The following is a 13,860-nucleotide window of genomic DNA, read 5'->3' as shown; positions in this document are numbered from 1 at the left end:
ACTTAGCGAAAACTGCTCTTCTTCGAAGCCTACAAAGTTGAAACAGAACTACACCGCAAACTGTTTGCAAGTTTATCTCCAATTCTTCACACTTCTTAATTTGACAATGAGACATTTGCATATTTAGAAAGTTAATGCCAAATTGCGTGCTGACCTTTAATGCATAAATTACCGCTATAAATATAGCTGAAAATATTACAAGATGCCGATTAAGATAAACTATTGCGTGACCATAATATTTAACATGAAAAAGGGAATATTTGTATAAACGAAAGGATAACCGGCAAGACCAAAAAGTGTGTAAATAAATCGCAACTATTTAAGGCTCGATGTACCAGCCAAGCAATATGGGTGAATATATGTATATATACATATAATACATATACCGGGTTTTACGATAGGGATGTATAAAGAACTGCTCAAAGCAATGATAAGGCTAGTATTGCTGAAATTTGTCGATTCCAAGACGTTCGAAAGAATTGGGACTGGAATTTTGAGAAAGGATTTTGTCTTACATCCATAAAAAATTGTTCTCACTCAAGCACTTAAGCCTTTGGACCAACGTAAAAATCGTGAGTTTGGTGATTTTGCCTTGGAACAACTTGAAAACGATAACGAGTTTTTTAAGATTATCTTCTTCTCCGACGAGGATCACTTTAATCTGAGTGGTTCAGTGAATAAACTAAACAGTCGGTTCTGGTGCGAAGAAAATCTAAAAATTATTTATAACAGTTAGATGTGGTGTTTGGTCTGGCGAAATCATCAATCCGTAGTTCTTTCGAAATGAAGCTGATGACGGCGTGACTGTCATTGGAGAGCGGTATAGATCAATGATAATCTGCTTTTTATGGCCGCAATTGGAAGAAGTTGATCTTGGCAACATCTGGTTCCAGCAAGACGGGGCTACGTGCCACACAGCACTTGCAACAACCTCACTATGGCGTGAAAAGTTTGGAGATTCGTTTAGCTGAAGAAATTGTGTTATTGAATGGCTTCCGAGAAGTTGTGTTTGAACACCATTAGACTACTTCTTGTGGAGTTATTTGAAGTCGTTGGTCATAGGAATAAACCAGACTCTCTTCAAGATTCAGTGGTCAATACTGAAGGTGCTGTTCATGACATAAGACTTGATTTAGTTGAAAAAGTACTCGAAAATTGGGTTCATCGAATTGTTGCGGCAAAAGAAGTCGTGGAAGCCATTTGATTGTACTTGACATTAAATAGTTTCCTTAATAGTTATTGTTTTTTTTTTTTTTTATTTTTTAACATAAATCGTACCACCTCTATTGAAAACCCCTGTATACTTGTATATTTTAGGAGTGCTTGATGGCATATTTTTTGTGTGTTTAACAGGCTTAGTCGAAATATTTTGAACAATGCCTCGGGTGGGGCGCCAACAAGTTTACGCCACCTGCCAGGTTTATTGGGCAACAACAATGTGTACGTGCAATTTAACATTTACCGTGCTTGACCGTTACACAAAAGCCACGTCAACGTATTTGACAACACTTCATTAACGTGTCCAAAGAAACATTTGCGGGATAAAGCTTAAGTGATTGCGTGACTCATCACAAAAGCGCTGGAAAGCGTGTGCGGGCTTGACTACTTGGACATAACATTTGTATATAAATATGTATATACCTAAATATATATATATACAACAAAAACAATAATTGCACGAGTATTAAGTTCTTGCCCAAATATAGGCAACTAAAAATCTGGCAGCACTACAACTAGTACGTAAAATTGTGTGGCATGTGGACAAAAGGAGTGACTGGGCAGTTTTCGCACACAAACACACGCATCCTTACACTCACGCGCCTACACAAGTGAAATTAAACTGTGAAAAGAATTAAGAAAGGTGTTAATGTGCAGAAAGAGTCGGCGTGTGGCGAGTGGTGAGAGACACGCTGGCAGGTGAGTGGCGTTTAGTTTGCTGGCGTGGGTGCGAGGTGCGAAAAAATAACAAAGCAATTAGCAAGAAATTAAGTCAACAAGTGCGTGTCTTGGACGGAGGCTAAAAAGTCAAACGTTACAATGTATATGATTTTTTATTTACCCACTCTCAGTTTTATGTCTGCAATTGCAGAGTTTTTGTAATTCTATTATTTTGTATTATAGTCACTCAAACTTAGTGGCAAACAAAGAGACTTTAAGCATTTGGGTTGGTGTATGATTCTTGATGGAGTGGGATAGAGACGTGTGCCTTTAATAGTAATGTAAGAGACCGATTATTTTCTTTAAATATGGCGATAATCCAGTACATTACTATAAGCCGGTTACGATATCGCATGAGTATTTAGGACTTAGCTCAGCATTATAATCCCATAATACACATAATAACCGATATAAGCGGTATTACTCTTTTTGGCAAAATTCGTTTTTTTATTCAACATTTACACTGATGACTTATCATTTTGGATAGCATTTATGGGGTACGATTTGCGCTTCACTTGAAAAGAGGCCTCAGTTTCAGCGATCACCTTTTCATTCCACGAAAATTTCTTCCCAACGAGCAGTTTTTTGAGATATTAGAACAGGAAATAGTCGCTAGGAGCCAGATCTGCAGAATGTGGTGCATAGAGAAGCAATTCGAAGTTCAATTCATTGACTTTCTCCATTGTTTTCCCCTATTTGCTATGCAGTGTGTTGAATTTGGTGAAAAGACACTTTCTTTTTCTTCAAATGCTGCCACTTTTCAACGATTTCGTCCTTCAAATAACGCTGTGTATGGTAATAGCTGCTGTTGATAAGCCATCCTCTTTCAAGGTAGTCAATAAAAATAATTCAATGCGAATCCCAAAATACAGACGTTGTAACCTTGCCAGCTGACTATCCTATTTTTCCACGCTTTGGAGCGAGTTCATCGTGTGCAGTCCACTCGGATGACTGTTACTTGAACCTCGAAGTGAAATGATGGAGCTATGATTTATCTATTGTCACATTTCGATGCTAAAACTCGGTTTTATTACGATCAAACATCTGCAAATACTGCTCTGAATCATTCACTCATCGTTTTTTTGGTCTAAAGTGAGCTCGCGCAGCAGCCACTTTGCAAAGTGCTTTTTCATGCCCAAATATTAGTGAATGCTATGATATACACATTCAGTTGATATCCATCGAGTGTCTGCTATTATTTCACTTTAAGGTCATTCCAAATTACTTTGTGGACTTTTTTGATGTTTTTGGTGGAAAAAATCGCTTATGGGCTTCCACTGCGTTCACTGTATTCGGTGCTTATTTCACCACGTCTAAGCATAACATATCAATTCTTGGTGGAAGATTTTCATTAGGCAGTGTCTAAAGCAAGAACAAATAACTGTTGATCCACCTTCTTTCACAATAACAAAAGTTGCTTCACTTAAAATGGTATAATCTGCAACCTAAAGATCGATAAGCTTGGAGGTTCGAAAACTTTCTATTTGATATTGAGCTTCTTTAGTTTTCAATAGATTTAAGATTTTATTATTAGGCTAGGCTTTAAAAGCGAAACCATTGGTTTTCGTAAAGGCTGAAAGAACAGCTGGTACGATGAGAACGTTAGTGTCGCAGAGGAGAGAAAGCAGACAGCCTATCTCGCACTTTTGCGGTCGACCAAAACACGATAGGGGTGATAAATACCGAGAGTTGAAGATGGAAGGGAGATGCATATGCAATTAAAAAAATAAAGACGCCGAAATCCGTGAGTATGAAGAAGGTGGCCGACTGGGGTAATGCTCGAAAATTCTACGAAAAGATGCGAAGACTAACACAAGGTTGCAAGACCGAAGCTAACTTTTATAGAGCCCCCCGTGGTGATCTATTGACTGATGCCAAGAACACACTGAAATTATGAAGGGAACACTTCTTCAGACTGCTGAATGGCAGTGAAAGCATAACGCCAGTTGATGATGAACCCGTTTCCCCAATCGATGACGATGGCGCAGACGTTCCCTTGCCCGACGATAAAGAAGTTTGAATAGCAATTACGCGTCTGAAGAACAACAAAGTTTCGGGGGCCTCCTCAACATCGTATAAAAGGTTCTATCGAGCGTTCTGAGTGAAAGAATAAAGCCCATCTTCAACAAACTGATTGCACCTTTCGATGTGGCTTTAGGCCTGGAAACTCTTGTCGATTTAAACCAACTTTTGAAAGTACGAAAAGGAGCTGCCCCTTTGCGGATATGTCTGAATTTGGTCTTCCCGCAAAGCTAATACGATTGTGTAAACTGACGTTGAGCAACACCAAAAACTCCGTCAGAATTGGGAAGGACCACTCCGAGCCGTTCGATACCAAGCAAGGTTGTAGACAGGGAAACTGTTTATCGTGTAACTTCTTCAATCTACTCTTGTAGAAAATAATTCGAGCTGCAGAGCTAAATAAAAAAGGTACAATCTTCTATAAGAGTGTGCAGCTGCTGGTGTACGTCGATGATATTGATATCATTATCAAATAAGAAAGATTATGGACAGAGCGCCATCCCGGCCATCTAAACATACGTGAACTATATTAAGAATACTCTCACAAGGTTATTTCGGATGAAAATAACTTGTGCACGTGAGGGGAGAAGAGGTTTGGTAGGTGAGGATAATGCAGTCTCTATCTATAGAGATAAGTTGGGTAAACTAAAAGCCTATTTAGATGAATCTGGGGCGGAGTTAATACCATGTCCACTGGGAACGATCGAAAGAAGCTTTATACCCACTTTGAACAAGTAGTAGAGTGCAGTTAGTCTCAATAATCAACTGCAAGTTAACGAAGCAGATATGGCCAATGTTTTATAAGGCTAGAACCAAGGATTTACTACATAGATCAAATTACATTTTTTTACATCTACTAAGTATAACGCGGCGGCCTTTAACAGTATTTGCGCCAGATGCACGCCAGAAGAGAAAAAGGAAAGAGTTTTCCAGATTTATTATACTTGGAATACATCCAAGATCGAACCTTGAGTAGTGTTCACAAACAGCATACCATTTTCGTTGAGCGCACCAAATGATTTGAGCACATCGATGAAAAGAGATAAAAGGGGCTTTACAAAGTAAACAGGACTTTTTGAACCTAGTGCCTCTTGGTGACGCCATCAATATGTCTACTGGTGCGTTGCAATCTGCTATCTTTATCGATTGTTCAGTGAGGATTTCATGACATTTCATAGATTCGAAGTGAAGTTATTGCGTTTCAAGTGTCAGTATGTTTGTGTTATCGGTGCGAAAATGAGCTTCGAATAAAGAACCAACATTGAATTTTATTTTAAAATTGGTAAAACTTTTACGTTTCACCGGAAATTCCATCGAAATGTGCGTGAATTCATCAAAAATCAGCCGAAATCGTTATTGAAATTCATGGAAATGGAATTGAACATATCCAAAACATCGATTTATCGCATTTTGACTGAACGAAAGGTATGTGCACGGTTTGTTCCACACAAATTGACTGACGACCAAAAATTGCTCAGAATCCAACATTCGAAGGACGCTTGTGACCGATTATTTGACCAAAAACCACATTCATTCCCCTTATTCACTTGGAAAAGGAAAGCGTTATACAGACGTAGAGGCCAACGAGCTAAAACACTCGTTAGACATGCTTTTGGACCGTGCAAAAAGGTGTATTGAAGCAGAAGGGGACTATTTTGAATAAAATAAATTGATTTTGCAGAAAATCCATTTGTTCTATTTTTTTTTAAGTCCTGTTTACCTTGGAGCACACTTTGTGGAAATATTTCTCACGTTTCTAATTCTTTCAAATTTCGAGATTATATGTGATTTTGTATGATTTTTCTTCAATTATATTTGTATATTTTTTCATCTCCAGATGCGGTATGAAATAAATCTTGAAAATTCTAAAATGTATAAACTGAAATATGAATGCAAATAGCAGAATATGTATTTGAATAGGTAACATTTCGGCCATCAGCATTCAAGAGTCTTATTTATTAACATGTAACAACAGAAGCGAGACAAAAAGGGTGCCATTGTTTGAGATGACATTTGCGGACAATTGTTTTCCGTTTTTTACCAAGAAACCTCATTTCACATTGAAAGCTTTGCACAATCACACGCACACAAAAAGGCAGTAAATGATTGCCAAGCCATTGAGATGGGTGACAGTGAGTGGCAGATAAACAAATTTTCAATTCAACTAAAAAGGTTTCTCAAATTGTCACAACACCAACAATGTGTGGCGCCGCAACAGAGAGACGAGTCACCCGCTTGCAGTGGCAACGCGAAGACAGAAGACCGTCGGGCCGATTTGCGTGCATAAGTATATAAAGAATATACTTGGCATAAGCCGTTATATTGATGTCATTCGATTCGAAAACAATTTTCCATGCCTTCGAGTTTTTTGTGTTCAAGCAAAGAAGTGAAATAAAAAGTGGAGGAAAAAAGTTCTGCCGCCGCACCCTTAATTTTTCAACCTTTCACCCGTGCATAACGGTTAAGTTTCAATTTGCTGGGAGTAAGCCGCAATCGGCTGACTGTGGAGCGGTGGAGGGCAACCGAATGAAATTGGTTGGCTTACGACGATAATGTGTTGGAACAATGTGTATAGAGGCATAAGTGGTGGTGGTGAGGGCGGCGGAATAAGCGCATACAAAGGCATACTTTATTTTATTTACATAACGATTTAAGACTATTTTCTTAGAAATCTGTCTTTTGTTTGAGCTGCGAAAAACGAATCACAACCCCATTTATTTCGAGTGCGAGTAAACGGGTATTATTTGCCTGCGCTTAAAACTTTTTATTGTTGTGCACTTATTTGCCCACGGGCTTATGTTGTTGCCGCGGATATCTTTGGCAGCCAGTCGACGCGCTTTCGCATTATGCTCTCTTACCCCGTGCCGGTTGGAGCTTTTAAAATATTCATGAAATTGCATTGATAGCGTAAATGATGAGCCATCAATGTCGGTGAAGGTGATGAGGATGATAATGATGCTGTCGGCGATGTTGCTGTGGACGACGCTGTCGTTGGCGTCGGCGGTTTGGCTGATGAACATCTTAATGGCATTCTATTTATTGGCATTAATAGCGGTGCGTGTGATGGTTCGGGCTTCCGCTTGACTTTGCTGTAGTTAGTTATCAAGACGGCCGGTAATGGCGTGTCAATGGCTCAATGGCGGCGTTTGCCGTACTTTGTATGTAGTTGTTCCTGTTGATGATGGGCTGGCTGCTATCAATGGAAAAATATCGCTATAGATTGTTGTTGGAATTCTTGCCAATAATTTTGCACACCTTATTTCCCCTAGTAAAAATGCATATAAGCTGGAGTGGTAGCGGTGAAGAGAACGTTTAATGAAAGGAGGTAAAAGATTGGATTAAAAACTGTGGAAGACGTTGAGGGCCTAGATTGCAAGTGAAAGTCTGCCATCATTGTCAAGAGAGAGAAAGAGAGAGAGAGGGAGAGAGAGGGAGAGGGAAAGAGAAAATAGAGAGGGAGACACAGACCCCTCATTGATTGGCTTAAAACTAATAGAGATTATATCTAAAACTGTGGATTAATAATATTAACTTTTATATCTGAAATCATTAGAGGAAAATAGTTAGGAAATCCTTTCATTTACCGCTAATCAGTTATGACTATATAATTAGTCATTAAATATACCCCAGCGTAGCCACTGTCTCTTAATTCTCTGAACTATGTCAATGTCGTCGCACAGCTCATCTTTCCTTCGACTGCGGTATTCGCCAATGCGCAAAGGAACCTTACTTTCGAAAACTCGTAACGCCGACTCATCAGATGTTGTCATCGTCCATGCCTGCATACATACATATAGCAGTACGGGGATGATGAGTGACTTTTATATATTGGTCTTTGCTCGTCGAGAGGGTAGTTTACTTGTCAATTGCCTACTCAGTTAGCGTACTTAGTCCTTTTGGCAAGAGTTATTCTGCGCTGGAATTCGAGGCTGACTTTGTTGTTGGTGCTAATGCTGGTTCCAAGGTAAACGAAATCATCTACGACTTCGAAGTCAGGACTGCCAACAGTGACAGTGGGAGCCAAGTCAGAAAATGCAGCGACTATTTGTTTGATGACAAGATTCGTCCTTATCCAGTCTGGAGAAAGCAGAACTAACGGCATGGTTGATGTGGCCAATGACATTGATGTCAATGGCGTACGCCAGCAGTTGTACACTCAGTAGATGATTCAGATCTCTATTAAGATCTCCAGCGCGAACTATTTTCTCCAGGAGTGTAGTGAATAAGTCATACGATACAAAGACGCCTTGTCTGAAACTTCGTTTGATATCGAATGGCTCGAAGAGGTCCTTCCCGATCCGGACGGAGCTTTTGGTATTTGCTCAAAGTCAGTTTAGTCAGCTATATTAGATTTGCATCTTCTTTACGTGCTATGAAAAGCAGTTTTGTGATCCACGAAGAGGTGATGCGTGTCGATCTTCTTTTCACGGGTCTTTTCCAAGAATTGGTACATGGTGAATATGTGGTTGGCTGATGATTTTCCAGGTCTGAAGCCACACTGATAAGGTCCAATCAGTTTGTTGACGGTGGGCTTTAATCTTTCACACAATACGCTCGATAGAACCTTATGTGCGATGTTGAGGAGGCTTATTTCATGGTAATTGGCTCAGTTTATGGGGTCTCCCTTTTTGTGGATTGGGTATAGCACACTTAAATTCCAATCGTTGGGCATGCTTTCGTCCGACCATATTCTACAAAGAAGCTAATGCAAGATCCTTATTAGTTCTTATTCGTTGTATTTGAAAAGCTCGGCCGGCAATCCATCGACCCCTGCGGCTTGGTAGTTCTTCAGACGGTTAATTACTATTCGAACTTCTTTGATTATGGGCCCAAAGTGTGATCTTATTTTATGCTCTTCATAGTGCCAACGTGAGAGAAAGAGAGAGAGTATAAAAAGTTTTATAACTTTGCTGAAAAGATTTCAGATTTCCAGACCAAAAACTAATTTAAACCCCTTAGGTTAGTCATGATGGTTTCTTCTCCATGCTTATATCTGCGGGTACCCTCGTGAAGAAGAGTCACAATGAGATTTTTCATGAGCGAATTTAAGCGCCGGAGAAGGCCACAGGAAATGTTTTGTTCTGAGCTGACGGCTTCCTCAGGGCAGCTTCACATCGACAGCCAAGTGGCAATATTTCCTCGGATCTCGCTGGCTATGAGCTTAAGGTTAGTCAATGGCTGTTAGATTTAAGCAATTGCATCAATCTACTTCTGTATTAAAATTGTTGTTTGTGCTTGCTCGTAGAGGAATCGGTGCGAACCGTAAAGCCGATGAGCTTGCACCAATTCCATAAAACTGTGAAAAAATCGGTACTGTCCTCTTGAGTTTTAGCGCTGTTGAGCTTGCAGGAGCTCGGTAAACGCGAAACCTTTCTGGTTCAAAGGCGAACGTAAATAATCCATTGAATTGTCCGTTTCAATTACGTAGAAGCGACTCTCAACGGAACGGCGAAGCGTTTTGTCGATATCTGCGGTTCTTTCAATTAATATTTAAAAAATTGTTGGAATTACAAAAGACAGATGTTTCAATTGCTCAGGTAGATTCCGTATTAACTCAGCAAAAAATCCGAAAGTAACAAACTAAATTGTCAAATTGAAATTAGTCTAATTTTATCACTCTTTTTGTGAGGCGTGAAAGAGTACTAAGAAATACTCTTAAGCTTAACAGTCATAACTTATTTTACCAAGCTTTAGGTTGTTTTAAAAACGTAACCGCCATTAAATAAGACATAGTTTAAAAATAAATTCGATTCTCAAAAAATTTAAAATTCTCTAAAATCTGAAAAAGACCTCATCAAAAGAAACTTACAAATGTTTCTCTGACACAGCAAATCGTATAGAATTATGGTTGCTAATTCTCAAAGCTTGTGTGAAGTCGGACAAGATCCACACCCATATCGCAAAAAGCAGGATAAGCAGGGATGAGCACCTAGCAGAAGTGTAAACACGAAATGTTATTATTACACCACACAAACAAGTAATCCATATGAGTTTTTTTGAGGGATATTACTATACTTCCCGTTATGTATATACACATACAGACATATGTATGTACTTGTCTTCCTGTGTCCGGTTGTTTGGTTTCCAGCCGTAACCCATATACAAGTATATATACTAGTATTTGTATTTATGCGCTCGTATTTGCCTTATGGAAGTCAACATTAGCCAATGTTTGAATGTAAATAGTTTACTTATCGCGCAAATTCCGTTATGATTATTGACTAATTGTTTTGACGTTTGCTGATTGACTTGGAGTGTAGTTGATGGACAAACAAGTAAGTTGGCTGCTGTTGGCTTGAGTAAGCAAGCAAATACATGCGAACATTCAATTAGAATAATAGTAGTAAGAGCCCCTCAGGGTGTTTTAATTAATGGATATATATAAGGAAGGAGCTATGGCCGAAACTGAATTAATTAACGCATACTTTTTTTTGTAATTTTGTGAGACTAATTTCAATAATAACAGTTGGCGTTTGCACCTTTGGCAATTTGGTGAATGTGATGAACCGAATGTAATTCAGCAAGGCTCAACGCTGTTCCGTCTATTCTGCTAAATTTACATGTTCTTTGAGGTGTAAGGGCACACAGCTGAGGTGTTCTTCCGGACGAAGAACGGAACAGTAAAATTTCTGATTACAAAGCAGGAGGATGCTGGCTAATAGAAAATATAATTGAAAATGCTACCAGAAAAGGGAGTGGATACATAGTTATCCAGTATTTATTAGTATCAGAGAGATGCTGCTGAGAGCTCGAAAGGTAGTAACACCAATACGAATCAACGACTAGGACAGGTTCGGGAATGAAAGTTTCACATCCGACTACTGCAAGTGGTAGTATAGAGAAAGACATAGAGAGAAAGAGAAATATAGAGAGGCATGGATAGAGGAAGAAGGCGACATATTTCACAAGGTTTTCTTAAATTAAGGAGAAAATGTAAGCCAGGCCACAGAAAATGTGAAAAATGTTTCTGCTACTGAAACTGTAACCACCAAGCCGTGTAATTATGTTTTCGATTCTTCCAATTTGAAAGTGATGTTTTGCTATATTTTTGGAGAGATGTATAGTGAAACTTATGTATACTATGAGCTACTCCTTATGTTGAAGCTCTTAATTCTAACCTATAATGTAATTAGTTGAACCGTCTTGGGAAACCAATCACTTGGAAGCCGTCGGTTTTGGGTAAGAATTATTTTTTTTTTCGGCACAAAACCAAGCCATACACATCGATAGGTACTCGCTAGAAGCTCCCAAAGTTTGTTTGGGAGGATCTTATGTATTCACCTCATATTCTGTTCTTGTCTATGAAAAATTACTTTGTTGGTGGAAAAAAATGAAACCCAAATCTCAACTGTTCTTGTAAGAACGGCTTAATTCTGAACCACCATATGAACTTACGTGTTTAACAAATATCGAAATGTTTGTCTAGAAAATGAGATTTCGACGTCCATGTTGTAAGGTGGCGAAACTCACCAGACCCCAGCTGAGGAAACAGTATAGAAGAAGACGTGGTGGAAACATCTAAGAATTTTCTAATTGATTGAACCGCGTTTGCGAGATCAAGCTTTAAACACAAGGGAGCTTACACTTTCAAATGTCCCATGGAGCTGGTAGAAATAGAAATAAAATGACAGATTAAAATTATATTAGCCACAAGGTGCTTTGCTGATTTATAAGTTGAAAAAATGAGTTATATTTTTATGGTTCCACAAAGAATGTTACCTTTTTTAAATAATGGTAGCAGGCACAATTACTTTTTATATGAGATAAGAGACTAAAAGATTGTTCTTATGGAGCTGCATTATAGAAAATGCAGCTAAATAGTTCGTATTGTACAAAGATGTTAGGAAAATGCCTTGCACATTGAAGCTATGCAGCTATTTAGGCAATAGAAAAGTTGCAAGAATATTGTGACCTAAATTCATACATAGGTGTGATTTTGATTAAATCTATAGGTAGCTCTACAAGATAGGTTAGGTTAGGTTAGGCTAATCTGGTGGGCCAATAAGCCACGCATGGACCAGTTTGCATGTCTGCGCATGATGCGAATTTCGACAGACTCTGCGGCCTCACTGGTCTCATGCTGTGTGAACCCCAGATGCTTACAACGTAGTCTTGCCAATGGGGGACAAGTGCACAAGAGATGCTCCAATGTTTCTCTGGTGCCTTGTTCCAGGCATTTCCTGCGCTCTGCTCGATCTGTCAACCACTTTTAGCGGGTGTGTGTCGCCACCAGACAGCGACTACAAGATGCTTCAAAGCATAGTCTTGTTTGTTTCTTGAGATTATGATAAGAAAATCATGATCATATATAGCGAACTCACATATATACATATGTGTATCAAGCTCGTAAAATAATTATTGGTCACTACAGATATGATCTATGTATCAATATTTGAACTGCCAATAATTGAAATTTATAAATGTAGAACTTTTGAATTGGCAATAAAAGTGAAATTTCATACGAATTTCTTTCCTTAATTCGAAGTCTCTCTAACTCGAAGATTTTCGGGGATTATGGTGATTCGAGTTAGGGAGGTTGAACTTTATTTCTATGGTATGAAATAAATAAAAAAAATGATTTAGCAAAGTTTAAAGTGCATCTGCTCAAAACAAAGCACGGAGAGAGGTTTTGCATTCTCAATATGTCGTGAAATTAGAAATCTTAGTGCGATTGAGTCATCAGAATTTGCTTAAAATTTTATTCTCTCTAACATTAGGTAATGAAACAATGAAATAAAAAATAATGTTGTACTTAAACGCTGCCAAAGTCCAAAAATTTGAACTTAGAAGAAACGTCAACAGCTCAAATGTCTGATGCGAATAAATTTTATTGATATATTTTTAACTTTTATACATTTTGATTTAATTAAATTAATTATTGACAGCTCTCGAAGCAAAAATAGAAAAGTAAGACACACGTAACTTTATTGCTAAAAAGATTATATTGAATTTTCTATTACTACCTACGGTAAAAACTTTGACTTTATTAATAGTGTCTCCAAGTTTAGCTTTAGTATGTATTTGAAAAAGTTTTGAACTGAAGTTCTGCAGACTTCAGCAGATTTGTTACATATTTTAGACATGGCTTTTCACCTTGCTACAATAGAAGTGTTTGAGTATCTCGATCCTTAGTGGAGCTTTGTTTTCGAATAAGTTTCAAGGTTATTTTGACAAAATAATTGGTCTCGTTCTTTTGAGCAATTTTCATGCATACATAATTCTCTATATATGCATTTACATATATGTTATTAATTTATAGCCTTGACAGACGGCAGCGTTAATCCGGATTAACTGCGCACTTAATCAGATCCAAATTTGTAGGTGACAGACGGCAGCTATGCGAGTTTGAAACTCTCATAAACAGCTCATTGTCCTTTTTATAATATTTTCAATGAAAATTGGTAGAAGATAAACATTACGATATTATATTAATAATTTGATAAACAGCTGTCAGGGTTGCTTGTATTTCATTCAAAATAGATGAAAATTGGAAATTTTTAACAATGTTGCCAACGAAAATCTCACAAACTCCCTAAAATTTGGAGAGTTATTTTTGGATTCAGCAACGGAGTTAGCTGTGGTAACTCCTGAATTAATCCCGAAAAATGCAATTAATCTGGTTTAACGCTGCCGTCTGTCAATGCTATTAGTCAGTTAAAAAAGCACAACTTTTTATTATGGCATTGTAAGCGGCAAAAGTGTATGGGCATGTACATTAGGGTGTACAAAAATAAACGAGTTTCGAGTTTATAGTTTACAGCGAATCTATAGGTTTACATACTATACATACAAAGAATAAAAAAATGTTAATTACGGTTTTAATAATAATATAATGTAATACCCTTCATAAACTAAACATAAACCCATATAAACACTTGTTTCTTATGGCAGCTATGGAAT

This window comes from Bactrocera tryoni, chromosome 2, assembly GCF_016617805.1.
Source record: "Bactrocera tryoni isolate S06 chromosome 2, CSIRO_BtryS06_freeze2, whole genome shotgun sequence".
NCBI classification, from domain to species: Eukaryota; Metazoa; Arthropoda; class Insecta; order Diptera; family Tephritidae; genus Bactrocera; species Bactrocera tryoni.
This window is presented reverse-complemented; position numbering follows the sequence as displayed.